General features: G+C 48.4%; 1 protein-coding gene across 2 annotated transcripts in view; it reads right to left on the reverse strand.

Moving 5' to 3' along the window:
* ZNF106 (zinc finger protein 106) overlaps positions 1-12290 on the reverse strand; it is a 693205-nt gene that overhangs the window by 265645 nt on the left and 415270 nt on the right. The gene's annotated exons all lie outside the window — the stretch shown is intronic.

Genomic DNA, 12290 nt, shown 5'->3' on the forward strand with positions numbered 1-12290 from the left:
GAAAATGGTACTTCATGATTGTAAACTGTAGAAAAGTCCTGTGTGGCTGGAGTATGGGGACATAAAAGTAAGCATCATTCAGGTCCAAGGAGAACATCCAGTCTCATGCACAGAGAGACTGCGCTATCAGAGCTGGCATCATCTTGAATCATTCGAGTGGGAGGGAAAGATTGAGGACGGAGAGATCCAGAACTACCCTCTGGCCAGCGTGGTTGTTTTTGGTGAATGCAAAAATGCTGGAATAAACTTTGAGCCGCCGGGCCGGCTCTACTGCTTGCACCCTTGACAGCTGCAAGATTTGCTCTAACAAGGTAAGGGAGCCCACTAGGAGAAGGATAGGGGACGAAGGAGGACAACTGGGGATGGAAGGTTGAACCCTCAGGAAACTATCGAAGTGATCAACAGATTCACAAAATAGCATTGCTAGTTGTGTAGAAAGGCAGTCTTCCCCCAACAGGACAGCTATGGCTTGTGACCTGCACCTCATTGCTTCTTGTGGTCTGAGGCTGGTGCGGAGGAGGGGGAATGAAAAAAACCTTTAGTAGAGCACTGTTGCTTCCTCCTGTGTGTGCTGGGCGACCGGTCAGGTAGACGCACCCTATGATCTTGAAAGCCTTTAAATCCTCCAAAGGCTCTATGCTTTTGATCTGACCTGCCCTGCTTCTACATTAACGGCTTGGGACCCGGTTTATTGAGTATAGGCAAGGACTTTGCTATTTGCGTGGAAGTTTTCTTTTTTGTCAGCTCGTCACCTGTGGACGAGTGGAACAACTCCGAACCCTCAGAGGGGAGGTAGAGGATCCTATCTTGAACATCTAATGCAAAGCTGTAGTGTGCCATCTACGCTGTTCTATGCATATCCACCCCAAGCCAATTTATAGCAGTGTCTATGTGTGATACGGTCGACACTAAAAGATCCTGTGCAATGATTCTAGCATCTATTTAATAAGCTTGTCTGTCCAGTGACACATCTGGTAGGAATTCTCCATTTTCCCTCCACAACTTCTGGTTTGCACCAGCTAACATGGCATCAGCATTTGCCGGTCTAAGATGCAACCCTGCAGTAAGGTAGACCACTTTTCCACATGACTCCAGAAGCTAGTCCTCTTTCAACAAGCAATTAGAGGAAGACAACTCGATGGCTTAGAATAGATGGAGGCTGCTGCCACCACCGAAGAATGAGGATGAGCTGACTACATGACATGATCACCCTCTTTTTTCCTGAATCACCCATCCAACCACTTTTTAGTTTGAGTGTAGAAACGCAGTTTCTCACATACCTTTTTGTTTATCATGAGCAAGTCTTTCTGGATTGGAATGCCCAACCTGCTAGAAGACCTTAGTGCCAAGACATATGCTAGAACACCAGGTTCTTGTACTTGCTCCGGCTAGGGAACCCCCCCCCCCCCACAAAAAACTCCACCAGACGTTCTAAGCGGTCATGAAAGGCCCTGACAGACGGTGATGTTTCATCATCACCGTCCCCTTCGATATCCATCGACTGTGGCACTGGATCGATTACATCCCGACTACCCTGTTTCCTGCTTGATTGGTCATTGGCCTCAGGAAGGGGCAAGACCGTATCAGACAAAGAAGGTGGAGGGGGCAGTAGAACTAATAAGGGTGAGGGGAAGGAGATGGAACAGCCAGTCCTAAAGGCTGAGTAAAAGGAATATGAGGCCCTCCCAGGCCCAACCGCAGCTGCTGTCCCTGGAGCAGAGGCTGCAGCGGCAGCATTCAGCAGACAACCTGCTTACTAAGCCCCTTCAAGTACACCGCCATTTGTTGAGATATCACCAGTGTAAGAATTCTGTCAAAAAACTTGTCCTCACAGGCTGCCTGATTGGTCTGCGGTGATGAGCGTCCCTCCCAAGCACTAGGTCTTCCCAGACCTCATTGGCTCGCTCTGACGCAGCACCTCAATGGGGTAACTCAACAGTTGACTGGTGTAATTATATCCCTTGGGGGACCAACCCCCTGACAAGTGTGAGCCTCCACCGCCCAGTGGGGAAGAGGGCTATCCTCCTTACTTGCGTAGCCCACATTGAAGCAGAAGAGAGCGCATGCGACCTGTTCTCGACCCTGTGATGGTCAAAGCTTGCCACAGACACCATCTTGTGTACCTTTGGTACCGTGCCCTCAGGTCCGTGCTTGTCCACCATTTTGTCTCCTTGAACAGGCTCCTCAAGAATGCGCAGGAAACTGCAGTCCGGCGCAGTGTCCCTTTTAGTAGGCCTTAAATGCCCTTGTGGTGTTATCAAACCGATCTTAGAGGCGACTCTGGTAGGCTTCAGCCTTGTGACTGGTAGTCTGGTTTGTGTGTACAGGTGCGCCCTCAGGCTTCAGCCCGGTCACAGGGCCTGTAGAACCCTCACACAGCCGTGTGGTGGCAGAGCTTTGACACCCCTTGGTGCCAGGCCGGGTAGGGCAGCTGTGCGCCTCAGCACGGACGCCAGAAGCTCTAGGAGCCTCAGGTCTAACACCAGCGACAAGAGTCGGATTGACCCCTCACAGACGACCCCCCTGGGAAGGAGCCGCCGCTCAGGGGTTCTTTAGAAAATAAAGGACTTACCTTCTTGTGTTATGATTACTTGCCCATAAAGGTTTTGATGTGGTCGGGCGGCAAGCTGTTGGAAGATTTCTCTCCACCTCGCCAACCTGAACAATTGAGGAGTGACAGCGCTACAAACCGCGCACATGTCTCATCAGTGATCAACCCCCAGACACTCAGGCAAAGTGCATTGGAGTCCAATGCAAGAAAGTAATGGTCACACGACACACACCTGGTAAAACCTTCTGCAACCGACATGTGCCGGGGGAGGCGAGGCACTGCAGCACGGTGAGAATTGAAGAAAAAAAACACAGGGAAGCAACGTGAATGACAAAATAATTCTACACGCGAAGGTTGCCAGGTCTGATCCCGACTGAGCGGAAAAAGGGCCCTAGGTGAGGCGCCAGAGGGCAGGGCTGGTAGGCGTATCCATGCCCAAGGCAGCGCCCCCACGCTTTATAACCAGTTTAAAGGAGAAGCTCACATTTTTCACTGCCAGAGATTCTGGTACTGTCCCCATACAGGGACACCCATACAGGATGGAGGAAAAGGGATGGGACGTATGAGTACACACAATTATAAAGCCACATCAATTTGATATCACAGTAGTATTAGTCTTGTGAGCAGGGCTCAGCTACAGCAGGATTGTTGAATATTGTTGTCGGGTCAGACTGTCTCCACAGAAACTATGTGGAACAATAGCCATAATCCTCTGATTTGCCTGCAGAAGGAAGAACACCTTCCCCCAGGGCATTGAAACCACCCGCAGGAGATCTCCTGAGGAACAGTGCTTCATAGGCAGCTATCACCGATCTAACAAAGCCACTCTAACACAAGGCTGCTTTGAAGTCAACAGGTGTAGGAAGGAGGCAGAGTTAGAGTAGCCAGAGAGAAGAGGTGGGCTGAAACAAGGTACCAAAACCTTTGTTTCTCCAAGTACTCTCTTCCTTTTCCTGTACACTCCATTTTCTGCAGGCAATGTACTCTGGGTGTGATGGCACAGGGGAAAGGGCACTTGTTAACACAACCTGAATTGGCTCACTCAGTTCAGACTTGGGGAGGCCTGGACCACAGCCCCAGAACACAAACATGAATATTTGCCTGCCCAGGCTGTCATCTCCATTACATGGCAGAACCGGAAGGGGGGAAGTATGGGGGCTTAGCCCACTACTTGACTTTTCATTTCAAAGACATGCCCTGGGTGCGATAGACCGGGCCAGAATGGCCATGGAGAGATATCCAATCCCAACAGAAAGAGAGGGATATAAAAAGGGCACATAAAGCAGGAAGTGTGGGTTATTTGGGTGTGCTAGAGGTGGAGGACGAACAAGAGACCAGCAGGAGGGAGCAGTGATTGAAGAGGTGATTTTTGGAGAAGTGAGGTATTGGCTAGTGAGTGAAAGTGCCACGTCACTGTGGGTGAAAGTTGTATGTCAGTGTGAGTGATATTGTGGAAAGTGAGTTTAGGTGACTTAGTGTAGGGTTGAAATGCGAAGCTATTCATATTTAGTGAAAGAAGGGTGACTGAGTAGGGGTTGGAGGGAGTAGTAGTGTGGGGGAAGGAGGAGTAACAATGTGTGGATACAAGATTTTGACGGTGTGAAAGACATTGTAGGGACAGCAGACAGAAGAGAAAGTAAAGGCAGGAGGAGTGCAGAAGGTGCATAGAGAGGGGAGCAGGGAAGAGAGGGAGCGTGAAAGATGACATTGAATCTTATAGAGTGTCTTGTCTGCAAGGCACACTTGCCAAATTCCCTTTAGAACAACAATACCTGGTTAGAGTAGGGAAAGGCAGGAAGTCTCTGAGTGAGTTCAGACAGAAAAGGTCAAAGGCCTTTAGGCTATCATCGGAGCCTATCTAGTGCTCAGCATACTGAGGGTGAAGCAATAGCTAGCACTAACTTGGGGCGAAGGAAGTCTGGGCTTGAGAGGAGGTGCATTGAGATGAGAGCCATAGGACAATCTGAATCATCAATAAAGACATGTGAATGGCCTCTGAGAATGGTAGTGATGTCTGTGCCGTCTCCTACAGTTGCTACTGTTATCAGCTTACACACTTCCTGAAGATATAGCCTGCCCTCGTCCCACATCACCAAACGAGGCAAAGGATATGATGATGATATAAATATATTAATAAATGTGGTTAAAAGCAAAAGTGAAATCTCTGAAAGAAAAGGAAGTTTATTGTGGCAGAATAATTTCAAACTCATACAAACCCCAGAACCAGCACGTTCTGAATGCAGCATCTTGTGTGAAATGCACATTTCCGATCTCGTGTTTTCTGATCTGCACGGAGCTGTGTTTGCTACTGTTCTTGGGCAACTTATGCTTTTTACCATTGCCTCTACCAGCCTGAAACCCATTTCAAAGATGGCTGCCTGATTGCATTGCAGCTTGTATTGTCTGCCCCCTGCCCATTCATTGGCTGCCTGGACAGTGATCTTCCTATCACAGGGACTGAGAGGCTGGAGCCGGCCTGTTGTTCGAAGGCCCACTTCTAAGGCCCCCCCACTTCTAAGGCCCCTGTCAGCTTCCATGTCCGCTTACCGGGACGCATGATGCCTCTACTACATCAGCCTGTCCCTTTCCCGGCGCCTCCGCCATCTCTCTCAGCTATAAAACTGAACTACCAATGACACTCCTACTCTCCACTCCTGGGCTCTGCACTCTCTTCCTCTTGCCTACCCTTTTCCTCTACTTTTACATCATTACACTTACTACACCTTTGTTACCCCAACGTATTCCACAAATTCCCAAATTTTGACATTTTTTGTAAGCAGATTTGGGGTATGTTCTGAAAGTCAAATTTGAGTGTGTTTTTGTAAGCAAATTTGGGGTATGTTCTGAAAGTCAAATCTGGGTGTGTTTTTATAAGCAAATTGTGGTTGTGTTCAGAAAGTCAAATCTGGGTGTGTTTTTGTAAACAAATTTGGGGTATGTTCTGAAAGTCAAATCGGAGTGTGTTTTTTGTAAGCAAATTTGGGGTGTGTTCTGAAAGTCAAATATTGGTGTGTTTTTGTAAGCAAATTTGGGATCTGTTCAGAAAGTCAAATTTGGGTGTGTTTTTCATTTTTGTCTTCATCTCATCTGGGACCTAAACTGTAACCTACTAGCCCAGTGACTGCTCCCTACCGTTGTTTCCTGCATTCTTCTCCCACTGCCCCCTCTCTTACCTGACCATGGCACTATCTATCTCTCCTATCTACTCCAACTGTTACATTATAAACTATCCTTCCCTTCTCACTAAGTCTGGTAAAAAAGAAATTCAAAAAGGATATCCTGGCCTCCAACCCAGGACTCCCCATTGCTGATACCTATTCCAGCCCTTCTGCCAGACAAACCCTTACCAACATCCTCTTTGTCTCGTTCCTTCACCAGATCTATGGACCCCTCATATGATCTCTGTGCTCTGTACTGTCTCCTCCTCTCCCATTAATGGTGGCACCCATTGGGAAGTGCGTATGGATTCATTTGACTCCTCCAGAGTCATCATAAACGTCTACCTAAATGGCACTGTCACGGTGCAAGGCCCTCAGGCTAATCTTCCTCTCTTTGATGAGCAGTTCCCTTGCCTCATCAATTTCCTCTCATCTCCTGCTTGTACCCTACTCCTCTCCCTTGGCTACCTTGCCCCTTTCCCCTTCCTCCTCTGCCCCTTCTCATACTCCTTCCACACCGCCGCAGGGCGTACCTCTAATATGTACCCCTCCCCGGAAGGTCTTTAAGGCTGGCAACCTTCTTCATCTTGCCACTCTCAATCCTCGCTCTGCTGTCAGACACTCCTCTGACATATGCCACCTCCTTGAAGAACTTGACCTTGATGTCCTTGGTCTTACCGAGACATGGTTCACGGCCAGCTCTGTCACAAGTTTTGACACTCTCCTCCCCGATGGCTACAAGATCCTCTCCACCCCCAGATCGACCCGGCCTGGAGGTGGTGTAGCCCTGATCTTCCCTGAGTGGATTCCTGCCTCTATCATCCCCACTCAGACCTACTCCTCTTTCGAATGCCTTGTCTGTAGGCTCTTCCTCTCTTCGAGCCACTCCCTTACTGTTGCTAAACTCTACCGGCCACCGGGTCAATTCACCTGTTTTCTCTCCGAGTGGGCTGGTCTCTCCTCCGCCCTCCTGGCCTCTACTTCTCAACTCATCCTCCTCAGTGACCTTAACATCCACCTGGATTCCCCTTGTTCTCTTCTGTGCTCTTTCGTGACCTCTGAGATTCACTCTCCCTTTCTATCCTCCCCTCTGGCCCGACTCACTGTGTTGGCCACAAACTTGATGTCATGATCTCCACTGGCCTCTCCCCCTTCCCCCCCAACTACTACCCTCATCACTCCATTTTCCTGGAGAGATCACTGCCTCCTCTCCTCTCATTTTCCCATATCCTCCCAACAAGCCAAGCCTACCCCAAGTCTCCCACTCACCTTCTCGGACATCTGACCAATGAAACGCGTGTCAGTCGAGGCTTTCGGTGCCACCTTCTCACCCCCTCCACTCCTGGCTGACTCACACCCTGACACAGCCCTGTCTCTCCTCTACTCCTCTATTTCTGATACTCTTGATGCTCTTGGCCCTGTCATGAGGATCCATTTGAAGCCCAAAACCAAGTGTCATTCGTTGTTTGACTCCGACCTAGCTACATTCAAACGTAAGTGTAGGGCGGTCGAGAGGAAATGGAGGGCCTCTTGCTCATCCTCTAACAAACTGGCCTGCCGCCTACTCCATCGGCAATACCGCCTCTCTGTACGTACCAAGAAGCGAGTCCATATTCAAGCCTGCATCTCTGCGGCATCTAACAACTTGGCTGAACTCTTTAAAATCTGCAAATCTGCAAAGAGCTGGCCAATCCTGATTCAATATCCACCCCTCGGCTTGCCTCTCAGGCTCTTTGCAATGATCTTGCCTCACACTTTATCTCTAAAACCCAGGACATCTTGTCCTCACTCTCCTCCTCCCCCGCTCCTCTCCCCTCTCCCTCTCTGCTTGTTGACCCACCCTCAACTATTCCCCCCTCCCTCTTTCTCTCCTGATGAGGCCTCTAGACAAGTCTGATCTATGAAAGCCTCCTCTGGACAGTTCCATCCCTGCTCCTCCAAAATTATTAAGGACCACATTGATACCCTTGCTCCAGCCCTTCCTTTGCCTCTGGCTCTTTCCCCTCCCCTCTGAAGCACTCCCTTGTGCATCCTCTCCTCACGAAACCCAATGTTGATCCCTATTGTCTCGTAAACTATCGCCCAATCTCCATTACTCCCTTTTTGGGTAAGCTCCTGGAAAAGCTTGCCATTTCTAAACTCAACCTTCACTCTGACTCAGTTGGCTCTCTCCATGACCACCAATCCGGCTTCAGGGCTGCCAGAAGTACGGAAACTGCTCTCCTGAACATCCGTGAAGACCTGCTCTCCAACCTTGACTCGAACATTCCCTCTGTCCTCATCCTACTTGATCTCACCTCTGCTTTCGACACGGTCAACCATACCACCCTGCTAAATCGTCTCTGTGACAACCTGGGTATCACCGATCAGGCTCTGGCCTGGCTGACCTCTTTTCTCTCTGATCGACCCTCCCAGGTCCAACTTGGGTCCTTCCTATCCTCTATCTCCCTCTCTACCTGCGGTGTTCCCCAGGGGTCAAACCTCTCACCCTGGCTTTTCAATCAATACCTAGCAACTCACGCCTACTGCATTTCCATTTTCTGCTCAAATTTCCAGTGGTATGCTGATGACGCCCAACTCATTTTCAGGCTTCCCTCGGCCACCTCCTCTTCCACCCTCATCTCTGACTGCCTAATCGCCATTCAAAATTGGCGTGCCGCAAATTATCTTTGTTTAAACGCCAACAAGACTGAGATCCTCCTCATTGGTACACCCACTCCATCCTTTCCCCTCACTCTCTGGCCGGCCTCCCTTAGCCCTCCTCCTGCAAAGCTAAGAACCTTGGGGTTATCTTTGACTCCACACTTTCCTTCTCTGCACACATCTCTGGTGTCTCCAAAAAGTCTAACTTCATACTACACCTCCTTAAAGGCACTGTTCCTTTCTACTCCTTACCTCAAAAGCTCCTTGTCTCCCAAGCGTGGATTCCCTCTAGGCTGGACTACTGTAACAGCCTCTTTCTAAATCTACCTGCCTCCACTCTCTGCCCTCTACAACTAATCCAGAACAGAACTGCAAGACTTGTCCTTGGCCTCAAGCCCTGGGATCGTATCTCTCCAGCTCTGAAATCCCTTCATTGGCTCCCTGTGGCTGCAAGGATCAAATTTAAAACCCTTTGCATTGTCCACAAGGCTTTCTGGGGCCTGGGTCCACATTACTTTCAACTATCCCTCCATAAATACCTCCCCTCTAGAGCCCTTCGCTCCTCTACCTCCCAACTCCCTCAGGGTCAGTCGTTTTTCTAAGAAACGAGCTGGTGGTAGATCTTTGTCTTCTGCGGGGGCTTTCCTCTGGAACTGCCTACCCGCCACTTTGAAACTTGAGGAGAACCATCTACGGTTCCGGAAGCTCCTCAAGACCTTCCTCTTCACCTCTGCCTTTGCCCCTCCTCTCCCCTGCTGGTCTGCTTTCCTGCTCAGCAATGCCGAACCTGGCCAACCTCTGCCCTTTGGGCCCAGGTACTGCTCACACTTCCTCCCTCCTGCACCACCACCTTGGCACCTCTTGCACTGAGGCCTGTATCTGTACCCATACAGGTCCCCCCCACTCTTTGTCTGCACTTATCAGTTACTCCCTGTTGTAACTAACCTTGCACTTGGCCCTCACAGGCTGCACTACCACTGTTTTTGATTCACCGTATGTATTTATCCACTTACTATTTCTCTTGTCCTCTCTTATGTTCTGCACTTTCCAATTCCTCCCCCTTCGCATGCACTTACCCCCTTTTCCCTTCCCCATGCACTTGCACGTTCTCAATGTCACTGGGCCTAGTAAGATCATTGTTTGTTTCCCTCCGCTGTTCCCCTCCCCTTGCCTTGTCGCACTCTGAAACACCTGTTTATGAGCGCGATATAAATAAAATATCATATCATATTTTATTTGTATAGCGCACATACACAGGTGTTTCAGAGCGTGGCAAGGGAGGGGAACAAGGGAGAACACAACAGCGATCTTACTAAGCCCAGTGACATTGAGAACGTGCAAGTGCATGGGAAAGGAAAGGGGAAAAGTGCATGGAAGGGGGAGAGTGGAAAGTGCGGAGCAGAGGAGAAACAGATTTTTTTTAAAAAGCATATCTTTTCGGGTTGTGCCCGTTTCACCTGTACGATTATAATCACTACTTGTTTATTGGTAGTGTGCGGCTGAGTAGGAGGGATAGCCACTAGTCTCACTTCTGTAGTCCTGCAGAGCAGTAGTCATTTTGTCACAATGACCGCACTTTTTTCTTTTCCCTAACACAATTCAAACCGTAGACATTTAAAGTCCTATTTCACTTTTATTCCAAGAGGGAGCCAGGGACCCATGGGAGGACCAGGCATCCGCACTTGCCATTTTTGCCCCAGTTTTTCTCAGCAACACTCACACTGCAGGGGCCATCACCAATAGAACACAGCAGGTAAAGATAGAGACGCCTCCAACGTAATATTAATAGCAGATCAGTGGTCAGGACGGGAGGTAGGTGCTCACAGCGCATGCTACTGCTCTTTCGCCAGGCATTCTAGAATGTGCTTCACTTTAGGTCTAATTCAGCCTTTACGCCCGATGGGAAGTGGAATTTACAATCATTAGGTGTCTGGAAAGCCTGACTGCCATGGCTCAAGCAAAGGTGTTAAGGAGAGCTTTGGGAACCTAATGCTCAGGAATTCCACAGTCAATATCCCTGCTGCCACCGGGAGGCAAGGTTCAGGTACCTGGTGTGTCCTATATTCCCTCCCTGTCCTGCCATAAACTGTCCAGTATCAAGCCTGTTCGGGAGATCATTTTTAAGCTTCATCCCCTCTCCTATTGAGACCCCCAGGCCTTTCTGCTGGACTTCTTGACCTTTTTCTTTCTGTCCTCAATGAGGAGAGCCTTTTTCCCCCCTCATTCATTTTTATTTGCTCTGACTTTTGGAACTTTGTTCTTTGGTGGTTTATCTTTAATTTGGAGTTTGCTTTCCTCCATATCTTTTTAAAAGGCATATGTGTTTAACTGTTTCAGCACAAACCACCCTATGTGTAGTGTTGCTGGGAACCCTTTGGGTTCTCCTTTGAGATTATCTAATTATCCTTAACAGCTACTGTTAAGGATAGAGGGATACTTTGTATCCTTCCCAAAACATTATCCTATGAGAGATTAGCACACACCAACGTATTTGGAGTGCTAAGGGGATATCTAGTATCCCCCTTCTCTCTGTTACTTTGACTTTTTAGCCACAGAGGCAATCCTACAGTTATGGCTGGTGGCAGTGGACATGTTCTACCAACTATTGTGCTATTATTTTACTGCAGATTGTATTCACAGTCTCGGTTGTGCACACTAGGCTCATCTATGTTCTAACATGGTGGCTCCTTTCCTTTTTCACCATTTCTCGTATGGTTGTCCTTTGTTAGCTCTTTTTCTACCGTTCTGGGAGAGAGAGGTCTGCGTTTGTGTTTTGCCTTTGGTGGGGACCCTTTGGGTGTCCCTGCCTAGGCTCCAGTGTGTACACTCCCTTGCCCTTTGTCTCCAGATTGCCTGAACAGAACCAGTTCCCACTGGGGAGCTTGCTGTCCTGATTGGAGAGTCACCTGCCCCTTTCTGTGAAATGCTGAGAGTTTGCAGAGGAGTGAGTGGGAAAAGTACTGTTAATACGGTAGATGTCATTAGTGTCAAACTCGAACAATTGTAATCGCAAGCAACTACTATTGAAGTAATCACCTCTGAAAAGTATTAAGAATTTCTGTGTGTGTTGGTTAGTGAAATAAATCTACCTTCCTTGTGTAAATAAGAATACATGTTTATTTTTAATATAACATCTACTGTGTAAGCGTTTCTTTGGACTATTGTATATACTGGGATACGTGTACTTATCTACAGCTCACATCTTCCTCCTATGGAAATCCTGGCTGCTTGGCCTTTCTACCAAGAACCTTTGGGGAGTACAGACATATACTAAGAGTTGGGGACCTGTAGGCCAAGGGACAGTTTTATAGAATCTTACCTCAAGGGGATTTTAGGATAACTCCCCTAACAAAGGAACATCTTCCCTGCTGCACTGGATGATGCCGCCTTGAATTAGCTATTTGTGAGGTGGCATGTCTGTGGTGCCACTGAATACAGGAAGATGGCAGGCGCTGGAGGAAGAGCCTGTTTCTGAGGAACAAGGCTGGCAAGAGAGCAGAGTAAAGGCAGGGAGAAGGTAAGGAGGAGAAATGACAGAGGCACCATGGACCCCCTGTTAGGCCCAGCCGGTTATCAAGGATGAATTTCGAACAAATGGCTCAGATATGCTTCTTAACAATTATAAGACAGTCACTATGTTCTATAAAGGATGAGAACGTGCAAACAGGCCTAAATCTACTATCATATTTGAAGGTCTCATTTTTATTCAGGCTGAATGAAGTTGGCAATCGGGACCGCATATACCAGCCACATGCAGAAAGCCGCCTTCCCATCATTATCCTTGAATCTATTGCTTCTGAGTCCCTGAATGCAGCTTTGTCGTAACATCAGTTTTAAAAATAAATAACCCTTAGGTCCATAAAGAAAACTTACCTTTGCTTTCGAACACTGTATGGCCTTGATAATATATCCCCCCACAACTAAAACTTGCTACCAAT

The sequence above is a fragment of the Ambystoma mexicanum genome, chromosome 14 (genome assembly GCF_040938575.1).
Source record: "Ambystoma mexicanum isolate Mex_15411 chromosome 14, UKY_AmexF1_1, whole genome shotgun sequence".
Classification (NCBI taxonomy): domain Eukaryota; kingdom Metazoa; phylum Chordata; class Amphibia; order Caudata; family Ambystomatidae; genus Ambystoma; species Ambystoma mexicanum.